Source organism: Grammomys surdaster, unplaced genomic scaffold (assembly GCF_004785775.1).
Source record: "Grammomys surdaster isolate TR1022 unplaced genomic scaffold, NIH_TR_1.0 310, whole genome shotgun sequence".
NCBI lineage: Eukaryota > Metazoa > Chordata > Mammalia > Rodentia > Muridae > Grammomys > Grammomys surdaster.
In genome coordinates this window covers 45977-52544 of record NW_021604729.1, presented here as the reverse complement: position 1 = coordinate 52544, position 6568 = coordinate 45977, and the positions used below count along the sequence as shown (strand labels likewise).

Sequence of the window (6568 nt, the reverse complement as noted above, 5' to 3'; positions counted from 1 at the left end):
CATCAGTTGCTGTCTGTTGTTTTGTTGACCTTTGGCATTCTGATTTGGGTAAGATGAAAATGTTTTTTGACCAAATCTGTTCAGTTTATATTTCTTAACTTCATAGTGGATTGCTCACACAACATTAAAAATCCTTTAGAACAACAGACACATTCATACACTCTTCTCTGTATGTTTCAATAAAACAAAATGAAAATTGCACAATAAAACACCTTTCTACATTAAACTTGGATCACTATGTTATCTCCAAAGCTGCATGGAGATAGAAGATTACTTGATTATAATTTTTCTCAGTTATACATTTCTGTCTCAAACTCTTTAAAATAGCAAGTACTTATACTGTGGTATTTTGTTTAAGCATATGCAATTAAGCGGTTACCTCTGAATTGTGATAGTGTGCAGCATTTTCTAACTGCTAGAGGGACAATATACCATTGTTCGGTGTGTATCTGCGTCTACTGGATTTTATCTCATAGATTTATATATCAAAATCCTCTCCTACTTTCTGCCTCACTTTCTGTCTGAGTTCACAGTCTATAAAAGTATTTTAGAAAATGTCTAGAAGATGCTGTTTTTCTCATTATTATACATTCTTGAATATTATATATTTAAGATATATTACACACTCTTAAATAGTAGCTTTTTAAACCCAAAATTTTCATAGTGTTATTGCTCTAGTTACATGGTGTTATAGATGCTAAACTCAGAATCTGGACTGTGAGAAGAAAGGACCCTTGTCCATTCAATTAAACTTGATTAGTGAACAGAAGAAATCCACAGAAATGAATTGTAATTTCACTGATTTCTACTACATTGTCTTTGACAGAAAACTCTCCAACTCAATGCATTCCAAATGTCAGTATTTTCTCATTTCCTGTGACTCCTGGCTGCTCTGTAATGTAAGACTGAAAATATAGCTTTGAGTTTTGCTCTTTAGATGGCTAATTCATACCAGGTTCAGTAAATATTCCTTGAATTAAGTCCAGAGTTTTAGAAGAGGGCTTATCTGCAAGGTAATAGTAAATTAGAAAATGGGTGTATTTGAACACTAGCAAGAGCTCCTGGATGCTAACATCTTTCTGTGAGTCATAAATTTGCTTTGTGACTATTTTGCAGTAGATATAGGAGTAATAGTGTTTTTTGTATAATAAAGTAGTTACAGTGTTCACAGAAAAGCCACTCTTGTCATTCAACCACTTGGCAAAAACCACTATTTCTTTTTAAGTGTATTCTACTACCAGAGTTCTTCACCCCATTCTTCTCTCCTGAGAGGGTAACCTTTGCCCCTCTAGGCATACCCCTTCCCTGGGGTCATTAAGTCTGTACAGGATTAGGCACATCCTCCCCGACTGAGGCTTATAATCAGATTCCCATAAACATGTATGTTGCCGGAGATAGTAGAAAAGCCGGTGTGGTCCGGCTAGCTCCTGAGCTGGCCGCTATGTTCCCGCTCTAATTTCTGACACTAACGGCGGCACCAGCTGGCCAGAGGTGCCAGCCTGGGACTAACGAGACATTGGCATGGCTTTTGCCTCTCCCTGTCAGCTCCGTGGCTTCCAGTCCCCCAAACACAGGGAATATCTGCCACCCTCATGTGGTAGATATAACAATTCCAGTGCCTGGTAGAAATAAGACTCTTAACGCTTAAAGATTAACCAAACAGATTTATATATCAGCAAATACTCAATACACAAATGCACACGTGTGTGTCTGTGTGTGTGTGTGTGTGTGTGTGTGTGTGTATTTACCTATTCCATTTTCTTTCTCCCTGATAAGTTTCCATGCACAACTGAGGTCCATTCATCTTAATTCGAGAAAACCATATGTATGGCACAGTGATTATGTGAACATAGGTTTCTAAAACACTATTTATCTAAATGCTCTATTCTCTAGTAGGACTTAGCATTAGTAATTCAAAATGAGTATTATTATAGAATTTATCTTGTTTTTGACCTGCTTATTCTGAACCATATTAAGGACCTGTAATATACTGTATAAATTATGTGTGTGTGTGTAATAGTATACAGACAATAGGAATATAATTTAATAAACTTTCACAAAATAATCATAGTTTGTATTTCTAAACAGAAAAATACATCTTAAAAGTGTTCCCATGATTTCTTCCAGTCATCAGTCTATCATCCAAAAGAGACGGCATCTGTTTTTTGCTGCCATAAATTTATTTTTTCTGACTTTAAACTATATGTAAATCAAATTACACAACCTGCATTCATGTTTTTATGTTTTATCTACCCTATACTATCTTGGTGAGATTGTTTTTATTTCTGTTTTGCTTGCATATGTTACTATTTAGTATAAAATAATGATATGAAGATATATAACTACATGATGTTAAAGTAATAGCGTTTAAATCTTAACAAGGGGCATTGGCTCAAATCTCAGGATATAAAATAGACTGAGGAAACTAAACAAAAGTTAGCCTAAGCAGTTCTTTTTTTCTTATTCATGTTATACCTTGCTCACTGCCCTCCTCCAGGTTACCCCCTCCCAAAATACTTCCCCTCATCACCTCCTCCTACTCTGAGCAGGTGGGGATCCCCCTTGGTATCCCCCCACTACCCTGGTACTTCAAGTCTCTGCAAGGCTAGGCACTTCCTCTCTCACTGAGGCCAGACAAGGAAGCCCAGCTAGAAAAACATATCCCACAAACAGGCAACAGCTTTTGGGATGGCCCCTGCTCCAGTTGTTTGAGACTCACATGACAACCAAGCTACTCATCTGCTACATATGTATGAGGAGCCTAGATCCGGCCCACGTATGTTCTTTGGTTGCTGGTTCAGTCAGAGAGCCTCAAGGTCCCAGGTTAGTTGACTCTGTTGATCTTCCTGAGGAATATTTATCCCCTCCAGGGCCAGAATCCTTTGCCATATTCTTTGATAAGAGTCCCCAAGCTCAATCCACTGTTTGGCTGTGGGTGTCTGCTTCTGTTTGAGTCAGCACCTGGATGAAACCTCTCAGAGACAGCCATGCTAGACTCCTGTCTGCAAGCATAACAGAGTATCATTGATAGTGTTAGGGATTGGTCCTTGCTCATGAGATGGGTCTCAAGTTAGGCCAGTTATTGGTTGGCTGTTCTGACAGTCTCTGCTCCAGAGCCAAATTTTGCTTCAGTATAAGAAGTTTATTCCAATGAAAACCTTAAATCTGTATCAAAATAAATTCTGTACCAAGGTAAGAAATGAGAGCTTCAACTTTGCATCAGTTATAAGGATTTCTACCAATTAAGATTATGGCTACACAATCAATTCCACCCATGTCCCTGTTCAAAATTATGACCATTCCCAAATTATCCCTTAAATGACAACTTTCCTATAATTTACAAAATAACCACTGCCAGACTCTCAAACCCAGGGAATTGGGCTGACAACTCTCCATAACTTCTGGTTGAACAAGAGTAATGAAAATTCTTTAAAGGGGAGGAGAAGGGTAGGGAGGTTAGAAGATTTGTTTATGCCTTAAGAAAGCCAACCCCAGCAATTGCTATTCAGTCTCTGCATTGCTAGAAGGCTCAGGGCTTGACTGAAGTTCTGACTGGATACATCTGAAAGGTTGAATGAGGCAAGACGACCTGGAATCCATGACATAGGGAGTCTAAGTAGGTCACTTCAGGCATCTCTGAGGGTGAATCTCATCAAATCTGTACATTCTGTAATACATAAATCTCACAACAGATTTAAGTACCATTCAGATATCTGAATGGGTTGTGCAGGGTGCACAGATTAGTTAGGGATGAAATTCTGCTCTTTATTTGAGCAAGTGAAAGACAGCTGGCTTTTTATGAGTTAATTTTATTAATAACCAATTATAATAGGTCTTCAATCATGTCGTGTGGAGGAAGGCACAAAGAATCTTTATTTGTCCTGTTTGATTCTCTTGAATTTTTCTAGTTCTTCAGGGGATCTCCCCCTGTCGTATCTGATTCATAACACTCTGGAAGGCGTCCAGAGCCTATTCTCCTTTCCTGTTAATACAAATGTAGAGCCTTTATCCCAAAATAGCATGTCCTTGAGCCAGTAACCAGAAAAACTTTTAGCTTGACCTCTTTCCCCAGAGGAATAATAATATAACAACAAAATTCCAAATCACACTCATTCTGATAATTAAAACAAATCAAAGCAAATAAAGAAAACTAAACAAAAGTTTAGGGCAGAAAGAGAGATGGTGATAGTAACTTGGTAAGGGCACCCATTTCCATGTGGGAGGTATTTGCGCCCAGCAATTGAGCTTAGCAAGCAAGTTAAGCTAACAAAACCAAGTATGTGTCTTTCATCCGCAGATTCAAAAGGAAGCTGGGTTAGGGCTGGCTGCTATTGATTCCGGAGGCTAAGCCTAGTGGAACAAAAGGGAGATGGAAGAGAATGGTAGTGTGGCAGCTTCCGGGCAAGGCAGTAGTGTGCATCTAAAACTATACACAATATGCAATGGCTCTTTTTTCAGAGAAATTCTTGCTAAGTCTTCAACTTTTTCCAGTTTGTACAAAAGAAGAGCATGGCTTGCCTGTGTGCTGTCAAAAGTTTAATAATTTGCTTTAATTCTTCTTCAAACCCAGTATCAAAGATACAATCAGCCTCATCAATAACCAGACAACATAGATTCTTTTACATAAACTGTGGTGTATTCTGCATGTGGTCTAGGAGCCAGCCTGGTGTGGCCATGATGATGTTGAGTCTATTGAAGAGCTTCTGCACTTCAGCAGATCTGTTACTACGGCCCATGATCAGCTGTAGTACCATATGAACATGGTGTGTCATCAGTTCCTTAAGAACACCAAAGGTCTGCATGGCCAGTTTTCTGGTAGGAGAGAGTATCGGGATTCCTGTTCCATTCCTGGGCATGAATTTCAATTTGACAATTCCTCAATTGCAGGGATGAGGAAAGTGAGGGTTTTGCCGCTACCAGTTTTTGCAGCTGCCAGAAGCTCCCTGCCTTCCAGAAGTAGCCTGATACTTTTATGCTGGAAGCAAATGAAGTGTCCTCAAAAGCACACGTCAGTCCTAGAATTTGGCTTCTTCATACTGTCTTCTGGTTCCTCATGAGCCTCGGTGCTTTCATCCGTTTATACTTTTTAACATCAGACTCAGCGTCATTTGCCATTTCCCCCCTTTTTCTTCTTCTTTTAAATTTTTGGTTCTGAGTCAGGAGACAGCATTGCTGATGCTTCTCTGTTGGTTAAAGTGGTAAGTTTTGGGGGTGACTTTTCCACTGGCTCCTTAGGCATATGTGCTTCTGCTGAGCCCATAGTCACAGACTGCTTCAGAGACTTTTTAGATTTTCCACCTTTTCCTGTTTCTTCATGCACAGCTCCATTTTGAGGTTGTGACAGGCTTCTTGCAGCTTCAGGTTCTCCAGCCACAACTTGGCATTCCAAATCTTGGTCTTCTTGCATAGGAGTTTCATCTGTAACTGTGGCATGTTGCCAGGAAACCAAGTCGGTCTGCACCTAGCAACAGATGCCTGTAGCCCATTTTTTAACTGGGTTATTTGGGTTGTTGGTGTCTCATTTTGAACTCAATGAACTCAATTCTTGAGTTCTTTATAAATTTTGGATGCTAGCCCTCTGTCAGATGAAAGGCTGATAAATAACCTTTCCCAATCTGCAGACTGCTTTTTTTTTTTTGTCCTATTGATTGTATCCTTTGCTTCACAGAAATGTTTCAGTTTCATGAGGTCCTGTTTATCAATTGTTGATCTTAGAGCCTGAACCACTGATGTTCTGTTCTGGAAATTGTCTCCAGTACCAATATGTTCAAGAGTATTTCCCAATTTCTCTTCTATAAGATTTAGTGTAACCAGTTTTATGTCAAGGTCCTTGTTCCATTTGGACTTCAGTTTTGGGCAGGGTGATAAATGTGGATCTATATTCATCCTTCTACATGTAGGCATCCAGTTAGACCAGCACCATTTGTTAAAGATGTTTTCATTTTTCCATTGTATGGTTTTGGCTTCTTTATTAAAATATAAAGTGTCCATAGATATGTCCGTAGAATTTATTTCTGGGTCTTCAATTTGATCTCATTGATAAACATGTCGTTTCTGTACCAGTACATTTTTATTGAATATTTTATTTATTTACATTTCAAATGATATTCCCTTTCCTGGTTTCCCCTCCGCAAATACCCTATCCCATCCTCCCTGCTCCTATGAAGGTGCTTCCCCACCCACACACCCACTCCTGTCTCACCTCCATAGCATTCCCCTACACTGGGACATCAAGCCTCCACAGGACCAAGGGCCTCTCCTCCCATTGATACCAGATAAGGCCATCTTCTGTTACATATGCAGCTGGAGCCATGGGTCCCTCCATGTATACTCTTTGGTTGGTGGTTAAGTCCCTGGGAGCTCTGGGAAAAGGAAGGGGCTGGTCGGTTGATATTGTTGTTCTTCTTATGGGATTGCAAACCCCTTCATCTCCTTCAGTCCTTCCTCTAACTCCTCTATTGGGGTCCTCATGCTCAGACTGATGGTTGGCTGCAAGCATCCACATCTGTATTTGTCAGGCACTGGTAGAGACTCTCAGGAGACAGTTATATTAGGTTCCTGTCAACTA

The 6568-nt window shown here is 39.7% G+C and overlaps 1 pseudogene; it reads right to left on the bottom strand.

Moving 5' to 3' along the window:
* Positions 1 to 4350: 4350 nt before the first annotated feature.
* On the bottom strand, positions 4351 to 5433 carry LOC114629461 (annotated as a pseudogene).
* Positions 5434 to 6568: the final 1135 nt, after the last annotated feature.